The 24,476-nt window shown below is 39.1% G+C and overlaps 1 protein-coding gene and 1 pseudogene across 4 annotated transcripts in view; both read left to right on the plus strand.

Annotated features, from left to right (window-relative positions):
- The window catches only part of Dis3l2 (DIS3 like 3'-5' exoribonuclease 2), a 306,233-nt gene that overhangs the window by 73,774 nt on the left and 207,983 nt on the right, over positions 1–24,476 (plus strand). The window lies entirely within an intron of this gene.
- On the plus strand, positions 16,260–16,356 carry LOC113833656 (annotated as a pseudogene).

Genomic DNA, 24,476 nt, shown 5'->3' on the forward strand with positions numbered 1-24,476 from the left:
TCTTGTTTATGGTTATATTGGTGTGTTTACTTTGTAAGAGTTCATCATATGAGACACTTATGGTTTGTGTATTTTTCTGTATGCAAATAAAACTGAGTTACACTGACTGAAGTTATTTAAAACAGGAGGAAAATTAGTGGCATTCCTTTGTACTACTTTTAATTAGTCCACAATTATAATTGTGTTTTTAATAATTTATTTTTATTTTATATACATTGGTATTTTGCCTGCATGTATGAGGGTATCAGATACCCTGGAACTTAAGTTATAGACAGTTGTGGGCTTCTATGTAGGTGCTAAGAACTGAACCCAGGTCCTCTGGAAGAGCAGCCAGCACTCTTAACCATGGAGCCATCTCTCCAGCCCCTATAATTGTGTTTTAGTTGCAGTTATCAACATGAGCACAGCATATTTCTTTTTTTCAGATTTTTTATTTGAATTAGAAACAAGATTGTTTTGTATGACAATCCCAGTTCCCTTCTCCCTCCCGTCCTCCCCTTCCACCCCCGCAACTAAAACCCTACCTATCCCATACCCTTTCTTCTAATCTACACCTGACTCACCCTTTCTGCTCCCTCATGTCCTCTGCATTCTTCCTCTTATTCCCTTCTCATTCTCGTAGCTCCCTCCCCCCTCTTCCTGTGCTCTCAATTTTCTCAGGGGATCGAGACCCTTTCCCCTTCTCCAGGGGACAATGTTTGTCTCTTTTAGGGTCCTCCTTGTTTACTAGTTTCTCTGGCAGTGTGGATTGTAGGCTGGTAATCTTTTACTCTATGTTTAAAATCCACATATGAGTGAGTACATATCATGTTTTTCTTTTTGTGATTGGGTTACCTCACACAGAATGGTTTCTTCTAGTTTCATCCATTTTCCTGCACATTTCAACATTCCATTGTTTTTTTTTTCTGCTGAGTAGTACTTCATTGTGTAAATGTACCACATTTTCTCTATCCATTCTTCAGTTGAGGGGCATCTAGGCTGCTTCCAGTTTCTGGCTATTCCAAATAGTGCTGCAGTGAACATCGTTGAACAGATGTCCTTGTTGTATGAATGTGCTTCTTTTGGGTATATGCCTGGGAGTGGAATTGCTGGATCTTGTGGTAGACTGATTCCCATTTTCTTGAGGAGTCGCCATACTGATTTCCAAAGTGGCTGTACAATTTGCACTCCCACCAGCAGTGGAGGAGTGTTCCCCTTTCTCCACATCCTCTCCAGCATAAACTGTCATTGGTGTTTTTTATTTTAGCCATTCTGACAGGAGTAAAATGGTATCTCAGAATTGTTTTGATTTGCATTTCCCTGATGGCTAAGGATGTTGAACACTTTCTTATGTGTCTTTCAGCCGTTTTAGATTCCTCTAATGAGAATTGTCTATTTAGTTCTGTACCCCACTTTTTAATTGGGTTGTTTGGTGTTTTGGAGACTAGCTTCTTGAGTTCTTTGTATATTTTGGAGATCATCCCTCTGTCAGATGTGGGGTTGGTGAATATCTTTTCCTAGTCTGTCAGCTGCCGTTTTGTCTTGCTGACTGTGTCCTTTGCTTTACAGAAGCTTCTCAGTTTCAGGAGGTCCCATTTATCAATTGTTGACCTCAGTGTCTGTGTTACTGGTGTAATGTTCAGGAAGCAGTCTCCTGTACCAATTAATTCAAAGGTATTTCCCACTTTGTCTTGGAGTTTTGGAGCACAGTGTATTTTTTGTATTTCACTACAAAATTTTGATGTTCTTTCCCATCAGCAAACTCACAGTCTATCATTGCTCTTTTATCAACCTGTTACTTACATTTCATATTTCAGCCCTGAAAGCTTTCACTATGCAATTCAGACAGTACTAAACTTGGAGTTACAGTGATTTGCCTTGCTAGCTTCTTTTAAAGGGGATAGATTAGGACATCAAACCAAGTACTGAGCCACAAAGCTGGTACCCAAGTTCTTCGGGTCTTAGTTCTGTGTCTGATTCTTGGTAACATGGAATTGCTAGAATCTAGAGGCTGAAGTGCATGTTGCTGGTGGAATACCATGTAAGACCGTGATGGAGAGTATTGAGAATAGCTAACCCTCTCTTGTTCTGATTAGAGCTAATACACCAAATTAGAAGAGTATGGAAGGTATGGGATAAAGTTCACATAGCCACAATTATCCACTGTGCCTGACTTTATGTTCTCCAGTGGGATGTCCTTGCATTGGTTTATTTGTTTGAGTACCTGCTTCTAGAATGGTTTCCTATGTTGCAAGTTTTCCAAGGCTCAGGTTGTTGTGCTCTTTGAGTCAGTATGAACTTATGGTGTACCCCTTCCTCAGAGTGTTGAAGCAAGAACTGGGATAGGTCTGCATATGGGTTAAGTCAGACATTGATGACAAAACGTGTGTGGGGTAAGTCTTCCATTCACTGAAATACTGACTTACTGGTTAAGAATTTGGAAAGTAAAATGCAACTGTTAGTGCATATGGACATCTATGATCCACAAAGTGTGTGTGAATTCAAAAATTATACGTGTGTGTGTGTGTGTGTGTGTGTGTGTGGAAGACCCCATGTGGAGGTCAGAGGAAAGCTTGTAGGAGTTGGTTCTCTTTCTACTGTGTGGGTCCCAGGTCATCAGGCTTGGCAGGAAGAGCAGTTTTGACCCACTGAACCATTTGCTGGCTGTGATAATGATATTTTTTATTTATGCCTATTTAAAAAGGTAAATTTGTAATTTAATGACTTATTTTTCATTCTTGTATCTTTGGCACTGAGTTCATAGTTTTGTATTTTTAAAAGCTAGAAATATTATAACAGTGCTTTTAGGGTAAAACAGTCAGTATTTCCATTATAAAGTGTAATTTTAAAGAGTTTAAAAGTCAGCTGTAAAAATTTGTTCTTGGCTGATACTTAGTATACAAAAATCTCTTCCCAGGTTAATTTCCAGAATATTTGCAGCAGCATAAGCTAAGGTTACAGGGTAGAGTCAACATACACTGAGCTCATTTTTTGTTTCTATCAATGTAGGGAAAGATGACAGATTTAAATGATAAAAACAATATGAACTTTTTTCTTGAGCTGTGTTCTTAGCAAATTGTTGGTTTAAAAAATGTTACTAAATCATCTTAAAGGTAACATGGCTTATTAAAAATTGAAGCCTGGTGGTGGTGGCACACTTTGAACCCTGGCACTCTGGAGGCAGAGGCAGGAGGGTCTCTGTGAGTTGAAGGCCTGCCAAGTTTACATTATAAGACCCTGGTCTCAAACTAACCAACCCAACCCAGCCCAACTCAACCCAAATTGTAGACCAACTTGCAGCACAATTTGGAGGAGCTTGCATAACTCCTTTGGGATCAGGCTCCAGAAGGTTTTAAGGTCAGCATTCAGGGCTGTGCAGTGACTTGTGGTCCCAAACTCTTCTTTTGTTCCCTGCCCTAGTTTGTTGAAAAGTAGCTTTCCATTTGGTACATGGCTTAGCTGTTTGCAAAGGAAGTCAGAAAATGATGAAAAAAGGGCAACTTTATGCATGGCTGGAGACTTAGCTAGTGAAGCTGGAGAGCTTCTAGTTAATGTAATTTACTAAATCTGAGGCAGGTCTTAGCTTGAAGCCATGAACCATAGTCTAGATAAGCTTTTTGCTTTTATGTTGTTGCAAACATGTATGCACATACAGTTCTGATGCATTTTACAGCTCATGGCCAGGTTTCTCCTTCAGTTCTTTTCTAGATTTTCTGCTAGTATTCAGGCATCTGTACTGGCCTGCCCTGGGGTTCTTACAGGATACACCCTCAGCTGCAGCCACTAAGAGCACCACCTGTGCACATTCACTATGTTCCCTTTTAAAAGGTCCTCACCCACTTCCCATCTCTCTCTTTTCTCCCTCCCGCTCTTCCTCTCTCTCCCCCTCCTTCCTTCTCTCCCCTCCCTACTGCTCCTGTGCCTAGATGCTGATCTCCCCCTCCCCTTTTCCTATTCACTTTCCTCCAATAAAAAACCCTCCACCCAAGCTCTGTTGAACGACATCTTTCTCTTGAACACTGCTTTTTTAAATTACAAGTTTCCTCATGGTTAAGCCCTATAAGTAGGTTCCCTCATATGAGCTAGGGAGACTAGCTTTCTAAGTGACAGTCGGTGGTTCGTGTTATTGAATCGTGGAAGTACACACACATATAAAGCCTTTAGGGAATATTTGAAATCTTGTCAGTTTAAAATGAAACACGACTTTCTGTAAAATATGAGTGGGATATAATACTGGGTTTTATGCATTCATTCAGAAATATAGTATCCATGGTGGAAAAGGAAATATCTTATTAAAGACCTGTTTCCTCCCTCCACAGCCACCCTGATTTAAAGCCCCCCTCATACAATGAAGTAGTGATGCTATACTACTCTTAGGGCCTAAGGAAGTAAAAATAACAGAGATATTATAAACCCAAGCAACTTCATTAAACAAGTGTATTTTGAGAATCAGGTTAGAGTTCTTAGGAACTTGCGTTAGGTTCTTCAAGTCTTCTTGAACAATGACTGGGACACCAAGCTTTAGTGGACAAAAACCCCCTTTGGCTTCAGAGACTGTTGTGTATTGTTTTCTCTGGAATGATCTTTGCTGAGATGCTACCACTTTTGCCTGGTTGGTTTTAGGTGGCTTATTTAAAGAGAGATGGCTGTTCATGTTGTCATGACTCATGAGACACTAAGTGTGGAAGTGACAGTGGACATTAAGCAAATGTTTGATTCACAGGTCCTAAGAAGCATGTGTGATTCTGTGTAGAGATGCTCTTTGAGAAAGAGCATATCATGTTTCTTCTTAGAACCATAATTGGTTGTTCTTATTACTTGTTGAGAGGTAATTTCTTACCATTATTTATTTAGTTTAAATTGCAATAGATCTGTTACATAGTGCTTTCATTGGAATTACTCATTTTTCTAAGAAACCTGTTTCCTTTTAGCAAAGAAATGCAGGTTCTATGAAGCTCTCTTAGTGAACAAGAACCAGTAAACTCTCTCTCTCTCTCTCTCCTCTCTCTACTCATGCACTAAAATTTATGTAGATGAAATATCTCCAGTTCCAGAATAACACCACAGACTTTGTTCTATTTGTTCTAGTTTCCCATTTACATCTCCTTTCTCTGACATGAGAAGTCTGGATTTTATTGTCTAATATATAGTTCTGTAAAGATTGGCTTGGAGATTTTGATTAAACTGCATTGACTCTGTATTTTGTTTTTGGTAGGTTGGCCATTTTCATAGAATCAAATCTACCAATCCATGAGCATGGGAGGTCTTTCTGTTTTCTAGTGCCTTCTTCAATTTCTTTAGAATTTTAAAGTTTTCTTTGTAGAAAACTTTGCTTGCTTGTTAATTTTCTCCAAGTGGTCATATTTATTTAATTATTTATTTTTTATTTTTAATGCTACTGTAGATGTGCCTGGTAGATAGGGTTCCTTATTAGTTTCTTCTGTAGCTACAGTAATGCATTGTCTCTCATCTACATGAAATAGGTCATTGTGTCCCTGGTGATACCCTCTTTTCTTGAATTTTTCCTAAACCCCTATCCCAGATAATTATTTGTGTGTGTATGTAGATCAGAAGTCAACCACTGTTCTTTATCACCTAGGAGCTACCCACTTTGTTGTTTTGTTTTGGTTTTTGAGACAGGGTCTCTTACTGGGACCTGGGACCCATTGATTAGGGTAAGCTAGACAGCCAGTGAGGTCCTTTCCAGCCCTGGGACTATAGGCATATGCACATGCCTAGCCTTTTTAAGTGGGACCAGGGATGAAACTCATGTGCATATGGTTACATGGCAGGCATTTTGCAGATTGAGCCATCACCCTAGCCCCACTACAGCTGGTAATTATTCTTAGTCTCCCAGTAGAGATTGACCCTGTGGAATATGCCCAACCTGGAATATAGCTCTTGTTTCAATGCCTACTGCTCTCTTGCCTTCAAACGTTTTCAGAAATTGTCTGCAGATTAAATTTATTTTTCAGTGAGTTCCAGGATATTGAAGTGCATCTATGAGATGTGGAATGCATTTGCTATAGGTTGGTTTAAAGTGAGAAAATTTGAGGTTAGACACTAGTTAAGTCCCTACATAAGTAAAAACTTTAAATGTAAATGATCCTTATTTTAGTTGACAAGTTATTGAAACATTTAGGTTATTTTCTTTTCTGGGTAGTATTATATTCCTGTTTCGATTCTGTGCCAAAAATTGTTGTGATTCTGAAAGGAGTAATATTTGATTCAAGCAAGCATTTTACAGCCCTATCAGTAGACTTCCAGTAATGCAAACACAGAGAATTTTCTTTAAAAAGAATACTAGTTTGATCATTTCTAAGGAGACTTGGATCTTTCTTCTTTACTAGGAGCACACATTGTTCACACTCCACTGAGAGAGGGTCACATAAATGAATGGGGGAGCTACACAAGACCTGTTCGAAGTCAAGTGTTTTAGAACCCACAATAACAAATAATTAAGTAAAAGCTCCTCAATGAAGTCAGGTGTTTCTGGCAGTGTCCACTAGTGTTTCATCATATGACATCATGGGGCTTGGTTCTGAATGCACATCATTTGAACTTTGTGGCACGTGCCATCTTGCCACACAGTAGTAAACCCTGCTGGGAACAGCTTGCCTCAAGTTTGAGGTTACTCTTTATTATAAATTGCATTTTTATCTGTATGTAATAAGTTTTCTCTTTTTTAGAAGCATAATGTTTTAATATTAGAAAATGAAGACTTTTAATATCTTCCTACTGCCATTCCTCAGCATAGAAGTGTTAAAGATAGTATATCTTTGGGTTGGATGTTTTATTTAAAAAAATTGTTTGAGGTGCTGAGTTTCACAAAAAATATTAAATGAATTTTGCTTGGGATTAGTACATAATTGCCAATAATTTTTATTGTCCCTAAACATACTTTTATCATTTTATAATACATGTTACTGAGAAGTAGTGTTTTCGGTATTGATAATTATAAGATCAATCTGATCAATCGATCAACTCTGAAAAATGTTGAACTTTTATGTATTTTATTAGTATGTCCTGTAGTATCAAATATTCAGCCAAGATGTAATTCTTTCTATAAAATAAATGTACCCTTATCAAAACTTTATTAAAGCTTTAATAAATGATAAAATTATATGAATACCTGAGAATTGTTTTAAAATACATTTCTTGTCACCTGTGATGAGAGGCTTGTAATACTAGCACTCTGGAGGCTTAAGCAGGCTGATCATTGAAAGTTTGAGGCAGCCTGAGCTACATAGTGAGTTGTAGGTCAGCCTGGACTATGGAGTGAGATCCTGTCTCAAAAAAAAAAAAAAAAAAAAAAAACTCAGAAAAAGAAAAATGCTTTATGATATTTTACTGGTAAATTGTAAATCTATTTTCATACCATAAACCTAGTGTCACATAAAAATGTCTTGACTTAAAAACATTGCAAGAGGAAAAGGTTTAAGAAACATTGGTCTAATCTAGTTTAATTCTTGGCTGTGGTGACTGGTGCAAGAATGGACAAGACCCATATCAGTCCCAGAGAACCTGACCTTGGGGCTCGTGCAGAGTGCTTTAGTGAGAGATTCTTTTCTTCTACTGGGTTAGCTAAGAGGATGAATGTAATATGGACTACTTGTGTCTGTCTCCTTCACCCTTCTCTATGAAGAGAGAGGGTGCTGTGGCAATAGAGAACTAATAATATTGAGGAAAATGGAGCAGGGCTGACACACTCCCCTCTTTGTCTCTCTTACACACACACACACACACACACACACACACACACACACACACACACACACACACACACACACACAGACACACGTGACAGAAAACAAACCCTATAAATATCAGCTGAGACCTTTAACCTGATGGGAGTGACTTATTTACACATATGCCAATAAGTTGCTTTAAAAAGACAACTATTTTATAGGTGTTGGTAGTAGATCAGAGGCTTTCTGTTTCATGCCATGATTCGAAGACTCAGAAAGGATAGACTACATTCTCAGGCGATCTCTCATCCAAGTACTAACCAGGCCCGACCCCGCTTAGCTTCTGAGATCAGATGAGATCATGCACATTCCGGGTGGTATGGCCATAGACATGACAGACTGTATTCTGAAGAGAGAAAAAGCACTGGCAATCACAAAGAGATGATAGAACATCCAGAAAAGCACAGAAAAGTAGAGATTATGCAGAAGAAGTAGGAAACCTTTCCAGCCACAAGGGGACCTGAAGCTACAACCACAAAGGAAGCTGTTCGGCACTGGTGGCAACCCACTGGCATTTTTAGCTTCCACAGAAAACCCTTAGTTTTTGAAAGCTTTAAATACAGTGAGGGGTTTGGTGTAAAAGTGACTCCTTGCATAGTCGGCTGGCATTAGAGAGGAAACCCATTTTGTTGCTACTTATATTTGAGAATTTGGTAGCTAGGCCTCATCTTAGGAAGGACCCTATTGAGAGCCAGGAAGATGTCTCAGTGGGTAAAGATGCTGCTGAACCTGCAGACCTGAGTTCAGTCTCTAGAACCTGCTTGTGGGAAGAAAAGAACCAGCCCTTCATGTTGTCCTCTGACCTCCACATGTGCACTGTGGTGTACACACATACACACGCGCGCACACACACACACACACACACACACACACACACACACACACACACACACACACACACACACACACACACACGGAAACACACAGGAGTACAGACACACATATATATAGACACACAGGGACACAATACACTCTAAATATTTAAGTAAACTAATGTAAATTCTTGAATAATAGAACTCCTATTGAGAGTCAGCTTCTTGGGAACTTGAAAGCAAGGACTGTTACAACTCTGAGCCTGGGTCCACCCTGGTATAGTGTCTCAGTATGAGACAGCCACAGGAGACATTTGGGCAGGGCAGTTGAACATGATCTGGCTGAGAAATTTAGTTAGCAGAGGACTCAGTGTAAAGGACTCCATGGTCTGTATCCCCAACCTGTGGCTAGGAATTCTAAGCCCATAACTGGTGGATTGCGTTGTCTCTAGGATTTCTTCTTTTCTGCATGTGGTTCCAGGTTAGGGCCAAGAGCTGTGTGCCCTGGTCCAGAAAATCCTTCTATTTTCCCTGCCTACTCCCTCCTACATGGGATCTGAACAGGCTGAAGCTGGCAGGCAGAGTGTCAGTTCCCCCACTAGTCTCTTTCCTGTGCAGAACCTAATGTTCTGTTCACTGTTGTCACACTTTAGTGCCCTGGAAGACTCAGCATGGACATCTGTTGCTCTTTGTTACATATCCTGGGGGGTTGGAGAGGTGGCTCTGGATTTAGTGAGAACCTGTGTGGCCCAGAGTCTGCAGGGTCAGCAGTGGCTCCCGTTATGCAAACTTCTACCGTGATTACAGCCCGTAAGCTAACAACTAACCCTTGATTGACCACAGTTAGGACCCACCTGAATGTCAGGAACTATAAGAGTCTTGAACTCCATTTCACTACCTGACCCTCATCCAGAAGATTCCAGTATTAGAGGACCTAGAAATAAACTTCTCTGATTCTGCCACTTAAAGTCTTGTTTCTTTTTGCTGTATGATTGCTTTTTTATTTTCAAAGATTTGTTTTATTTTTGTTTCTACCTTCATCTAATTTTATTTCCGTATTTCTTTTCTTTTTGTTTGTTTTTGGAGAGTCCCGTCTGTCTTGGAACTTGCTTTGTAGACTAGGCTGGCCTTGAACTCAAGAGATTGGCCTGACTCTGCTTCCTGAGTACTGTGATTAAAGGTGTGTTCGACCATGGCCTGGCTTCCATATTATTTTCTAATGGAATTTTTGTCTCTTATTTTTTCTCTTTCCCTTTTCTCACATTCTTTTTCTTTACTTTCAACGAGTCTTACCTCTTTATTCTTTCTTTGCCTTCTTTCATTTACTTATTATTACATTTACTTCCATCAGTTTTAACTTCATAGTTTATCCTATGTTATATGGTTATTAGTGATGTAGATGTTGGCTTTATATGGTTTGTTTGTGTGGTGTTGCTGGAATAGCAGTTCTTTTTCTCTTCACTATGTATATTGGGGTTTATCTTTCAGCAGAGATAACTGCTGAGAAAACCCTGAATAATGCCAGAAGAGATATTTATTCCAACAGATGTACAAATTACAGCCTAGAAACTCAAGAAATATGAAAAGCAGTATGACCTCTCCAAAAGTTCACAACCCTTCAGTAGTTGAATCCAAAAGTACAAAAATGGTTGAAATGCCAAAGAATTGAAAAATATTCCTTGAAATATCAGTGAGGTTGGAGAGATGGTGCAGCAGTCAAGAGCACTGGCTGCTCTTACAGAGGACATGGGTTCAATTCCCAGCACCTACATGCTAGCTCACAATTGTCTGTTAACTCTAGTTCCAGGCAGTCTTATGCCCTTTTCTGGCCTCTACTGGTACCAGGCATGTACATAGTAAACAGACATATATATGGGCAAAAGACTCATGTATGTAAAATAATAAATTTAAAATATGGAAAGAAATCATCAGTGACCTTAGAAAGGATTCAGATAAACAGATGAATGGGTAAAAAGTAAATTTAAGACCTTGAGAAGCTGGGTGGTGGTGGTGCCCACCTTTAATTCTAGCACTTGGGAGGCAGAGGCAGATGGATCTCTATGAGTTTGAAACCAGCCTGGTCTACAGAGTGAGTTCCAGGATGGCCTAGAAATTCAAGAACTTGGATGAAAAACAACAAAAAGAGATAGAGAGCTTGTGAAAAATAACAATAACACTATAATCCTGGAAATGAAAAGTCATTAAGTTAAATTTCAAAACTCATTAGGAAGCATCTAATATAATAGACTAGGTACAAGAAAGAATGTCAGGGATGGAGACTAAGGTTGAGGAGTTATTTTAGCTAGATGTGTGTGTGTGTGTGTGTGTGTGTGTGTGTGTGTGTGTGTGTGTGTGTGTGTTTCTGACTCTCTTTGCCCCCTCTCTTTCTGTGTGTGTACACCCATTCATGAGTGGGGTACAAGTGAATGAGGGTACACATGTAAGTGGAGGTCAGAGGACAAACTCGGGTGTCATCTGAGTTTTTGTGTGGGATGGTCCTCTCATTGGCCTGGTACTTCATATTGGCAGGCTGGCCTTCAGACTTCCAGGGATCTGTCCCTTTTGACCTTCCTTCTCATCAGTGGGGTGCTAGGAATGCCACCTAATAATAAACCAAAATGGTCATAACTTTTCAACTAAAAGATGCAGACTGGTTGTACGGATTTAAAACAAAACAAAACCTAGGTGTTTGTTGTCTACAAAAACTCACCTCTCTTAATCAAAAACACAGAAATTCCAAAAACACAGAAAATGGCATTCTAAACAATGGAATTCAAAATAAATCAGGAATAGTATGCTTATATCTGACAAAGCAGATAGCAAGCCAAAATTAAAAGATCATTGTGTATTTTAAAGCAAACAATCCATTAAGAAGATGTAACAATTGAAAATATATACTCCAGATGTTGGTGTATCAAATTTCATAAAACAAACAGTATGGGACATAAATGTACAAATAGGTTCAGATGCAATAACAATAATGGCTTCAATACTCTATTCTCATTAATACATTGATTATCCAGATAAATAAAAAAATCAAAGTTAAATTTCACCATAGGTCAGATAGACTTATGAAATATCTGTAGAACCTTCTATCCAATAAATGTGGAATATACATTATTTTCAACAGTCTATAATACTTTGTCAAAAATACACCCTATTTTAAGGTCTTAAAGCAAGTCTTAACAAAGAAAAAGAATCAAAATAATTGATTTTATCATGTCATATGGAATAAACTAGAAGTCAACAGCAAGAGAAACCATAGAAACTACAATACGTAGAGATTGAACAATATTCTTTTAAATGACCAGTGAGTTACTTAAGAAATCAGGAAGGAAATCTGAAAATTCCTAGAATCAAATGAAAATGAAAACACAAGTTGTTAGAACCTTTGGGATACAGCCAAGGCATTTCTAAAAGGGAAGTTTATAGCTATCTGTGCTTACATTAAAAATCAGAGAAAACTCAAATAAATTACTTAATGATAAACCTTAAGGTCTTACAAAAATAAGTACAAGCCAAGCCCCAAATTAGTATGTGGAAAGAAATAAGGATCAGGGCTAAAATTAATGAAATGGAGAGTAAAAGAAAATACAAAAGATCAATGGAACAAAGAGGTGGTTCTTTGAAGAGAGAAACAGGATCAACGGACTGCTAGCCAAAGTAACCAAAAGAAAGAGAAGGTCCAAATTAATGAAATTAGAGCTAAAAGTGTGTGTGTGTGTGGGGACATTAAAGTGGTATCATGGAAATTCAGAATATTATTACATAATATTTTGGAAACTTAGCAGTCCAATAAGCTAGAAAATCTAGAAGGAATGGGCAAATTCTTAAGACACATGACCTACTAAAATTGTATCTAGAAGTTGTAAGCAACAAGAATTAATCTACAATGATCAGTGAGAATGAAGCAGTTATGAAGAGTCTCTAGTGAAAAGCCCACAACTAGCTAGACTCTCTGCTAGACTCTTTAGGGATGAGCTAACACCAAAGCTCCTCAAACTATTCCATAAAGTAGAAAGGGAAGGAATATTTCTAGATTCATTGTGCAGTGCCAGCATTATCCTGACATTAAAGCTGGATACAGACATTAGTTTAGTTTTAGTTAGGGTTTTTTTTTTTTTTTTTTGCTGTGAAGAGACGCCATGACCATGGCAACTCTTATAAATGAAAAACATTTAATTGGGGTGACTTATATTTTCAGAGGTTTAGTCCATTATCATGGTGCAACATGGCGTCATGCAGGCAGACATGGTGCTGGTGAAGAAGCTGAGAGCCCTACATCTTGACCTGCAGGCAACAGGAAGTAGCCTGAGACACTGGGCATGGCTTGAGCATATATGAATCCTCAAAGCTCACCTCCATAGTGACTTGCTTCTTCCAAGAAGGCCATACTTACTCCAGCAAAGCCATACCTCCTAGTAGTGTCCCTCTATGAGTATATGAGAACCAATTACATTCAAATTACCACAGCTATAGTAAGAAGAAAGCTATAGGTTGGTATCTCTGATGATCATAAATATAAAATTCTCAGTGAAATACTTGCCAAAATAAGGGAACAATACATTGAAAAGGTTCTATTCCACAATCATGTTTTTTGTAGGGATGTAAATATGGTTCAGCATATATAAATCAGTGAATATAATAGATTACATGAATACCTCAGCAAATACAGGAGAAAGCCTTTAACAAAGCTTAAAACCCTTCATGACAAGTCCTTGTAGGAACTGTGTATTAAAGGATCATATCTCAATATAATAAAGCCTGTATATCACAAACTTATTGCCAACATTATATTCAGTGTTAGAACCTGAAAACATTTCTTCTAAAATGAGGAACAATAAAGGGAATTCCACTTCTTCTTCTGCTATTTATTATAGTGCTTGATTTCTTAGCCAGAGAAACAAGGCAATAGAAAGATGAAAGGGATGCAAATAGGGAAGGAGTATTTGTCAGTATAGTCTAAACACTCTGACAAGGAGGTTCTTAGATCTGATAAGCCCTCTCAGAAGAATTGCAGGATAGACAATCAATATATAAAAATTGATTAGCTTTTCTATATACCAACAATGAATATGTTGAGAAAGAAATCAGGAAAACATTTCTACTTACAATGTCCACAAAACAAAAACCCTAACTAACTAGGAATAAACTTAACCAAAGAAGTCAAAGACCTCTAAAATGAATTTGTTTTAAATACCAAGGAAAGAAATTACAAACAATAGAAAATGGAAAGCCCTCCCACATTCATGGATTAGCAGAATTAATATTGTTAAAGTAATCATATTACTTAAAGTGGTGTATAGATTCAATGTCATTCCACACTAATATTCCAATGGCATCCTTCATGGAAATAGTAAAAGAATCCTAAAATTCATACAGAAGCACAAAACACCATGAAGAGCCAAACAGTTCTTAGGAAAAGGAGCTATACTAAAAGTATCACAAAACTTGACTTGAATGTATTTTACAGGGCCACAGTAACCAAAATAGTATGGTATATATAGAAACATATAGTCAGACCATGGAATGAAAACATCCATACAACTCTCTTATTCTTTAAAAAAAATGAGATTTTCATATATGAATATACCAAATAATTCCTATCATACCTCTCCTTCTGACTCCTTCTGTGTTCCCACCTCTCCCTCAAATTCATGAACTCTCTCTCTCTCTCTCTCTCTCTCTCTCTCTCTCTCTCTCTCTCTCTCTCTCTCACACACACACACACACACACACACCCTCCTGAGATTCCAGTCAATATTGCCCATATGTAAATGTATTTTAGAGCTGATTACTTAAGACTGAATAACCTCTAAAAGGCTTTGTCCCTGGAGAAAAGGATTCTTCCTCTTTCATCAGGTATTGATTGCTTGTAGCTCATCTAGGGGTGATGCCTTGTGAAGTTTTCCACTATCCATGTTGTCATGATGACTGGTGTGGTCACTGTTTAGGTCTTGTACAGGTAACCATATTGTTAAGATTTAATGAATATAGCATCCCTGTGATGTCTAGAAGATACTATTTTGCAGTAGGTCACCCAGACCTGGCTCTTTAAAAAAAGAGGTGTGGTGTGTGTGTGTGTGTGTGTGTGTGTGTGTGTGTGTGTGTTGTGTGCATGTGAGTGCAGTGCTTCTGGAGGCCAGAAGAGGGCTTTGAATCCCTTAGAACTGGAGTTATAGGTGTGTCTTAGGGTTTCTATTACTGTGATAAGCACCATAAGCAAACGTGATTTGAGGACAGAAAGGTTTATTTCATCTTAAAGTTTGTAGTGCATAATCCAGGAAGTCAGGGCAGGAACCTGGAGGTAGGAACTGATGAAGAGGTTGTGGAGGAGTGCTGCTTACTGGCTTGCTCAGTTCACTTTCTCATACACCCCAGGACCACCTGCCCAGGGGCAGCAACACCCACAGTGGAATGGTCCCTAACTCATCAATCATTAATCAAGAAATGGCCTACAGGCTTTGTTACAGGAGGCATTTTCTCAGTTGTGATTTCCTCTTCTCAGATGACCATAGGTTTTGTCAGTTTGACAAAAACCCGAACTAGAACAAAATGAGCTTGTGAGCCTCCTGATGTGTATTAGGAATTATATTTGTGTCCTCTGTAAGCACAGTATCTGCTCTGAACTGCTAAGCTATCTCTCTAGCCCCTGGCTCATAAATCTTTCCAGTTCCTTTTTCCTGATGTTCACTGAGCTTTAGGGATAGGGGTTGTGTTTTAGATGTACCAATTGGGTTGTGCACCCTATAATCCCTTACTGTTTGCATTTGCACCTCCAGTGTATCTCATTAGTAGCCTCTGCTGCAAAAAAGAAGCTTCTATGAGTAATGAGAGCTACATTTATCTTTGAGTGGAAGCATAAGTATTTGGAACTGATTTAGAGAAATGGCAGTTGTAAGTTATTCTCTAGGGTCAATGATTTCTCTATGGAGCCATGAGTTCTTGGCTAGATTTACAGGACCAGGCATGAGTTTCCTCTTGTCTTGCTTAAGTCTAATTAGACAGTTGTTAGTGCCATTGTTGTACCATTGGGGACATCTTGTTGGGCTGTCTGTTGTGGGTTATAGGCTTTATGCTGGGTAGAACATCCATCACTTCACTGGTAGCTTTCACAGCACCTTCTGGAACTGGGACAGCTAACCCTCAGGGAGGAGGTTTCCAGGTCAGTATGAGCTTGGTTCCTCAAGCCCTGTTTGTGGTGTTTTCAACAGCAGGGTCTTTCAAGTTCTGGGAAGCAACCAAGGATAATTAACCACTTTATGCTTTAGAAAGATGCTATACATATACATTAGATAGACATTCTAGGAAAACAGAATATCCACATATAGACAACCAACATTAGATCCTTATCTCTCACCCTGCAAAAAAAGGCAATTCAAAATAGTTGAAAGTCTCTCGGGGCAGTGGTGGCGCACACCTTTAATCCCAGTGCTCAGGAGGCAGAGTCAGGCGGATCTCTGTGAATTTGAGGTATACAGAGTGAGTTCCAGGACAGCCAGGACTGTTTCACAGAGAAACCATCTCTCAAAAAAACAACAACAACAACGACAAAAAAAAAGTCTTTGATGTAGGAACTGAAAATTTGAAACTATTAGAGTGTAACACAAGGAAAATGAACATATAAGAACATGCAATGATATTCTAAATAGGCTCCAAAATTTTAATAATGGCAAGAATTGACAAAATTGCATCAAATGAAAAACCTGTGTGTACCCACTTTGGCATCTCTTACATTCTAAAATTGAAACAATCCAGAGATTAGCACGACCCTAGCATAAGGATGACACACAATTCTTGAAGAATTCTATATTTTTAAAGAACCAACTCCAGATTTGGCTTCTGAACCCTACATATATGAATGTACATACACTGACACATGCACACACACCGAACACACACACAATAATCAATAAAACTTTGGAGCTTGTGCATAGCAGAGGGGACAATTACCACAGTAAAGAAACAGCCTATATGATGTGAGAGGTCTTTTTGCCAAGTGTTTATTTGAAAGAGGAATAATGTCCAGACTGCATAAAGAATTTTTTTAAAGAACAAATAATCCATTCAGTAAATCAACAAGTGACTATAATAGACAGTTCCCCAAAGAGGAAGATAATGGCCAATAAATGAATAAAAATTCCTCATTTATCTGATAAATGGAAGTCAGAATTATGTTGGAATTCCATGTTGTGTTATTGAAAATGCTTATGGCCAGTATCAGATAATGAAACAACAAGAGAGGATTCAGGGGTAAAAGAATTTCAAATTAGTCCAGTTACTATAGAAGCCAGTTAAGGATGTTTCTGAAAAAACTAAAGAGAACTGTGGTGTGATGCAAACTATAGCACTTCTGAGTATATACTTAAAGGCATCTGGGTCAGCTACCTGTAGAGATACTAGTACATCCACGGTTATTGTAGCATCAGCCATCATAGCCAAGCTGTGTAATCAGCCTTGGTGTCCATTAAGAGATGAAGACTAAAGGAAATATGCTATTTGTAGAGTATGGAGAAAGCACTGAGTGAGTGAATTTCTGAGTGAATGTGTGCTGTTGACATGGGTCTGACCATGTCATGGACCCCAGAGCTCCAGATCCATGGAAGAATGGCAAAGCCTGCCTTTCTCTGGGGTAAGGCTCAGAGGGAAATGGCAAGGCCTTCCTCAGTGAACTGAATGTAGTGTTGATAAATGCAGGAAATGTCCACCATAGCTTTCTCCCCTCAGATGTTTACAGCCTGCTCCCTTATAGAGACTGCTTCTACGTTCATTGTTCATTAGCTAAACCTGTCTTATTGATCCAGCTGTATCCCATAAATCCAGATTTCTTGTTTGTATGAAAATAACCCCACTTCCTTGTTCAGCTGTGTGGTGGTTTGAATGAGAATGGCTTTCATAGGCTTGCATATTTGAATGTTTGGTCCCCAGTTGGTGAAATTGTTTGGAAAGGATTAGGATGTGTAGACTTATTGGAGGAGGAGGTGTATCACTGGGGATAGGCTTTGAGGTTTCAGAAACACTCACCATACCCAGTTAGCTCTCTCTGCCTCATGTTTGTGGCTTGAGATATGAGCTCTCAGCTACTTTCCAGTGCCTGGCTACCTGCTTACCTGCCACCGTACTCCTCACCATGATGGCCATGGACTCTGTGCTGGCTATTCTTGTCAACTTGACAACATCTGGAATTAACTAAAACCCAAGCAGCTAGGCTGAGTACATCTGTGAAGGGTTTTTTTTTTTTTTTTCTTAATTAAATCATTTGAAGTGGGAAGATTCACATTTAATCCAGATCTTTGATGTGGCAAGATCTACCTTTAATTTTGGCCACACTTTCTGCTGGTATTAAAGAACATGGAAGTTGGGCGGTGGTGGCGCATGCTTTTAATCCCAGCACTCGGGAGGCAGAGGCAGGCAGATCTCTGTGAGTTTGAGACCAGCCTGGTCTACAAGAGCTAGTTCCAGGACAGCCTCCAAAGCCACAGAGAAATCCTGTCTTGAAAAACAAACAAACAAACAAACAAACAAACAAAAAAATAAAAGAACATGGAAGAAGGAAGTTGTCTTCCATTTCCTGCTTGCCCTCCCTCTTGCTGGCAAGTCAATTCCTTCACTGACATTAGAGCCTGTTTCTTTGGGATTCCAGTGTATACTGAAGACCAGCTGAGACATCCATCCTTGTGTACTGAACAACTGGTCCTTCTGTTGGTAAACAGTCATTATTATACTAGCTGGACCACAGCCTGTACGCCATTCTGACACACACACACACACACACACACACACACACACACACACACACACACACACACACACACACACACACACACACACACACACGTTGTTTCTATCAGTTTTGTTCCTCTAGAGAACCCTGGCTTAATACAGATTTTAACCCATTGTAATCATGAGTCCAAAATTAAAAGCTTTCTTTTATAAGTTGCCTTGGTCATGGTGTTTTATCACAGCAATAAAAAGGTAACTAAGACAAGGTGTATGCAATAATTCCTGCCTCTGTTCAATTCTATTTAATAAACATGGTGATCTTCATTGGGTGGGGACGGGGCTGCATTTTTCTCCAGCTCAGAGCCCTGACCTCAGCTTTCTGTCTATTTGTCATCTGTCTGTCTTTATTTCTCCTGAGAAACCTTGTATGGATGTGGCATGTGTATATATATATATATTTTTTTGAGACAAGGTCTCTCTGTGTGCCCTGGCTGACATGGAATTCTCAATGTAGACCAGGGTGACCTTGAATTACAAAGATCTGCCTGCCTCTACCTTCTGAGTACTGGTATTAACGGTGTGTGTCACTATCCATGGCTTGGTGTTAACTATGTGTACATAATGAAAGGGAATTGGAGATTGTTGCATTATTGGAAATAAACTAGACATGGAAAGACTAAATGATTTCTCTCATATTCATAATCTAGACATACACCCCCCCCTCCACACACACCAAGGCAGAGCTATTTGGGAGGAATAAGGGGACCAATGTAAGGGTTGGGGGGCAAGAGTGGTTAATAAAGGGTGAATGTGATTAAAGTGTTTTATATACATATATCAATATGTCATAATAAATCCTATTTTGTAATATATGGCAGTAAAAGCTTTTTTGTATGTCACATAGAATTGTCCAGGAAATATTACAAAGAGCTCTCATTATTTCTCCCTATTGTGCTAAGACCCTTAAGACTGAAAGAAGCTACACAAAACCCTACTGTCACAAGCCAGGCAGCTAAGAGGGTACAGGGATTTTTCTGAGTGTGATAAAGCTTTTAGAGATGCTCTGGAATAAAGAGCGATAGTCCTAGTGTAATATAAAGGATGACAGAGATAGTGCCTAGGCAGGTATCTGAATCTTCTACTGACTTGCAGTTTTATATTGTTTAAAGCATTTAAGGTCTTAGTTCTTCAGTTATAAGATAGGGATATCTTGTTGAGTAAGACCTCACCTTACAACATATGTAGGTATCACACTTGTAAGTTACAGAAAGTTTCAAACAACCTTTTGGTAACACAGGTATTTAAAATAGGCAGTGAGCTTCTAAGTCATCTATCCTGTTGCAGGTCCTTTTTTGTAGAGTTAAAGGTCTCTCTCCAAGGTCTTTCACACTTTGGTTTAATGCTCTGCAGGCTGGCCTGCTAGGACAGAGCCACTGCAAGTAGGATGTGCAGTAATTGTGGCATTACATTGGCCTGACAGAAGTGGGTAAAAGGTTTTTTGGAGTTGAAAGTTAATGTCAAAAATTGTAGCAATGATTATGTATTGTTTATTGTACAATGGTCTAATCTTTTTGGGGGTCTGGACTGGGGAAATTCTTATTAAATTCATCAGATAAATATAATTTGAATTTTATGACATCAAGATTTATTTATTCAACAAATATGTATTGAGTATCTACTGTGTGGTTGGTGTTATACATGTTGGGTATATAACAATGAGCAAATAAGGGAAAATTCTCTGCCTTCATAGAGCTTTCATTCCATTGGGGAGGATATAATGACATTAAATAAGACAGTCTTTGTGGCATGCTCAATAAGTGGTAAGTGCTAAAGAGGCAGAAAAATATGAGGGATATAAATTTGGGAATGAGAGTGGAAATTCTTCATAACATGGCTCCAGAAGGTAACTGAGTAGTAACAACTACAGGAAGTGAGGGACTCCTTATGGAGATCTTGGGGAGCATTTGCTGTATACCTGGTATGTCAAGGAATAGCAAAGAGGCTGAGAGGGAGAGTTACTGGATGAGGTTGAAAGGCTGAGTGGGGCGGAGTGAGGGTAATATATCTGGCAGGGCCTCTGCATCATTGTTAGGCCTTTGTCTCTGATCGAAGTGTGAAGGCTTAGAAGGGTTATGGAGGGGAATTGATGCAGTGTGACTTGCGTTTACTAGCTTATTCTGACCCCTGAGTTGCGAGTAGATGAAAATGGGCAGGAAGACCTTTTTGAGTCTGTTGCCCATGTTCTAGAGAGATGATAGAGACTTAGATTGGCAACATTGAACTTAAGAACTGACAGGTTTTAGGATAGGTTGAGAGGTATGTATGGGTAGGGAAAGTCAAACAACTGAGTGATTAATTAATGATAACAGAGTTTGAGGCCTGAACAGGAGAAGAATGGAGATAAGTTGGTTATGTTTCTGATAACTAGATAAAAGGTTCTTGTGATGATCCATCTTATACCATGTCTTCAGGAATGTCCATAAATATTTTTTTTAAGATGATAGTGTCCATAGTTGTATTTTATAGTGAAAGAGACTTGTTGCCAAGTCTTCTCTAGAACTCCCTGTGGAAATATCAATTGCTTTGCCTGGCTTCAAGGTATTTCCTGAATCATGTTTCATCCCAAATATGCCATTAAGAGATTTGGAAGTTTGTTAAAACATGTGTGGCAACCGAGCACTGTCACTACTGCGGTGATACATTATTTATGATTTAATAAAGTTTGCCTGAAGTATCAGAAAGCAAAGCCAGACACACTAGTTATTTGTAGAGGCTAGGCAGTGGTGCCACACAACTTTAATCCCAGGGCTCAGGAGACACACAGATAGATGTCTCTGAGTTCAGGGCCATCCTGGCCTACACAATAGTGAAGAGTAACAGGTCACACCTTTGATCTCAGCACCTGGGATTACACACCTTTAATCCCAACACTAGGGAGCTGGAGACAGGAGGATATGGCTGGGTGGAGAAAGTAATATAAGGATCAGGAGACAAGAATTCCCAGAGCTTTTGCCTCTGAGGATTTGGTGGGGACAGGATTGACATTTCAGCTTGGTAGAGGTAAGATCTATTGACTTGGCTGTTTTGTGTTTTGATCCTCAGTGGCTTTATTAGATCATAAATACTATATCACCACACACTTTAGTCCAGAGTAGCAAAGAAAGGAAGAGCAGCTCCTAGCTGAACTTGTTGACATGCATTAGAGCCAAGCGGAGGCTCAGGTGCAGTTTGAGAGCAGATTGTCTCCTGGGTACAGAGCCTTCAGCTGACACTGTCCTAGCAGCTCTGGTTACTGCACATGGATGGATAGACATGTGTGAGTCCTTTAAAAAAGCTATTATGCCAATTGGTAATAACCCTCTGCTCAAGGGGAATGTTATAGTCTCTGCCTCTTCCTCCCTCCCACCCCCTGGAATTGAATTTTCATGAAATAGACTTGCTCTTTTTATAAAATTTTAAAAGTAACACTTTTCAAAAGATGGCCCTTGTATCCATAGAAGGGTTTTTCTGTATCAATAAACAGAGCTATTAAATGTTTTGTGTGGAGTTTGGGTAAGCCAGCATAATGGAAATGTTACCTGGTATCTTTACTTAGGAATCCATTTGAATTTTTTGGTTACAGGGAATTTTTCTGTTTGCTCCTCAGTCTTGAAATACAGCATATTAATTTTAAAAGGAAGGGAAGAAAAACCTAACATACATCAGTTTTGAAGTGACCAGTTCCTCCTCTTAATTCTGGTGAGTTTCACTTGCTATTTGCAGTTGATATAATTTACTTTCTCAGTGGAGATAATTCCTCCCATTTTTGAGTGATAGAAAGGTATTCTACAACTCTGGAAAGGACAGGAAATGTTTTATAAGCTGCTCCTGATGTAGGCTTTCTCTTCTTTGGGCATTTGTGAGTTTCTCTTCTAAGACTTGTTTTCAAATTGGGAAACAGTGAATTTCCTATTTATATTTGAAACTCTATTGGAAACTGGAGTTATAATTTAAGCATGAAGGCCTACATTTATTTTAGAAAATAATGTGTTTATATTAATGTCTTCCAATTTCATTCCCTTACATTTATAAATATTTGCCTTATAGTGTTATTTTTTTGATAAAGTATCTGTTGATTATTTTCCTGATGTGTCATGTCATTGAGGACTTTGCAGGGTGACGTAGTATAATGGGAACAAGCATTTTAACTTTGTGTCTCTTACTATATGGTAGCACTTTCAATTTGTACTCCTTTTTGATAATTTTTTTTTTGGTTTTTTTTTCAAGATAGGGTTTCTCTGTGGCTTTGGAGGCTGTACTGGAACTAGCTCTTGTAGACCAGGCTGGTCTTGAACTCACAGAGATCTGCCTGCCTCTGCCTCCCGAGTGCTGGGATTAAAGGCGTGCGCCACCAATGCCCGTGAATTCAAGCTTACACTACTCAGAAGAGTCAAATATTTACTGAGCATGTTTTATGTGCAACCATTGTGGGAAGCTCTGTGAGATACAATAATGAATATGACTTGATTTGCTATCTTGTGGAAGAGTGCATTGTGCAAATACCTGGGATGTAGCCTGATCAAGGAAGCTTACAGTGAAGGAATAACAGAGACTAGCCAGTGCCAGAGGAAGGCTAAAGGATACTTCACAGAGAGGAAGGTTAGCAGAGGAGCATTTACCAAAGAATTGGGTCTTGAATTTTGATTCTTTGCATACAAACAAGGTGGAGAGATGATTCACATAGTAGGTGTGAGTAGCAGAAGCCAGGTGTATGAAGTCATTGTAAATCTGTTTGTCTTTAACTCAGGAAGGAGATGTCTCTAGGAAGTATGGAACCAAACATTCTGGCTGGATTTAGAATCCTAACCCTGAGTTTGTGTTACAGCCCTTGACACTTAGTAGTTATGGGGTTGACATATCTGAACCTTTCCTCTTCAGTGAGATGTCATGGCCATGATTGCTGTTCCCTGTACCACCCAAGACCATTGTGTGAATTGGATCAGCTAATGTGTGTAAAAGCCCAGGGAAGATGTGTCAGTGTGTGAGATGACTATGGTTTCTATATTCACAATTATATGTATACTCTCTCCACTTCTCTTATTGGATCCTTTATTTGAGTCTTGCCACAGTGCTATTTTCTGCTTCTCTTTTCAGCTGACACTTGCTGGTGTGCCCCTGCTAACTGCCAGACTGTGGTAGAGGATTACAAGTCTGGATCCCAGTGCTCTAGTCTGTAGAGCTCCATGTCCAGCTGCTCCTGGATGCTCCTTCACATCTTGGGCTTTCCAAGCCTTATGACAAAACATGGCTTCCTTTACTAGATTTCAGTTTCTGTTACCTGAATGCATTATGAATGGCAGTAATTTTGACCCTTGCTTCCCCTTCTTGCTTCAGGTTTTCTTTAGGAATTTAAGTTCCTTGTTGAGTTTATTATTACTATTGTTATGAAAACATTCACTTGCTCAAGTCTTTCTAGTTCATGGCACCTCAGAACTATCTCAATTCTCACAACTTTATAATAATTGAATAGTTTTGCTCCCATTTTAAAGATGGCAGACCAAGATTCAAAGAGTGGAATTTTCAGAGTTAGCTTCAGTTGGCTCTGGGGCATGTGCAGCTCTGCCTGCTTTAGCCCTTACAGAGTAGACTCAGTTCTCCCCTCATTACAGACCCTACAGAACGGACTCGGTAAAAGGAACCACGTTTGGTTCTCACCAGCATCTGCTTCCTCTCTCACTCTTACTCTCTATTCCTAAAGCACAGTTTATGTTTCCCCTAGCTTATTTCTTTTGCATATCTGTTCTGTCTCAGCTTGGACTTCTTTCTTTCATATATTTATCCCAAGGTAGGTGAAGCAGTGCAGTGGACTAGGGCTTGGGAGTCAGGTGGAGATATTTTTTCTTTATCTCACAGTCTTAATCTAAGAAAGGGCTGGGCCAGTTTTCATTCCTGCCCCCAGAATATTGCTGTGCATCCTGTGAATATTGATATTTTTAGGAGTTTTAGTCTCCCCCCCCCCAAGCTATAGTTCTGTATAGATATATCCTTGAGGGTTTAACTTGTGTTTTTCTGATATCTGATGGGGCTGGGTGCCTTTTCATATTTATTTACATGTGGGCATTTTTGTTTTTGTCAAGTTCCCCTAAGCTGTTCCCTGCTTTTCTAGTAGATCTTCTGCCTTTCATGGATATGTAAGTCTTTATATATTCTAGGTACGAGCATTTCTGTGCTCATT

Source organism: Cricetulus griseus, chromosome 2, assembly GCF_003668045.3.
Source record: "Cricetulus griseus strain 17A/GY chromosome 2, alternate assembly CriGri-PICRH-1.0, whole genome shotgun sequence".
Lineage (NCBI taxonomy): Eukaryota > Metazoa > Chordata > Mammalia > Rodentia > Cricetidae > Cricetulus > Cricetulus griseus.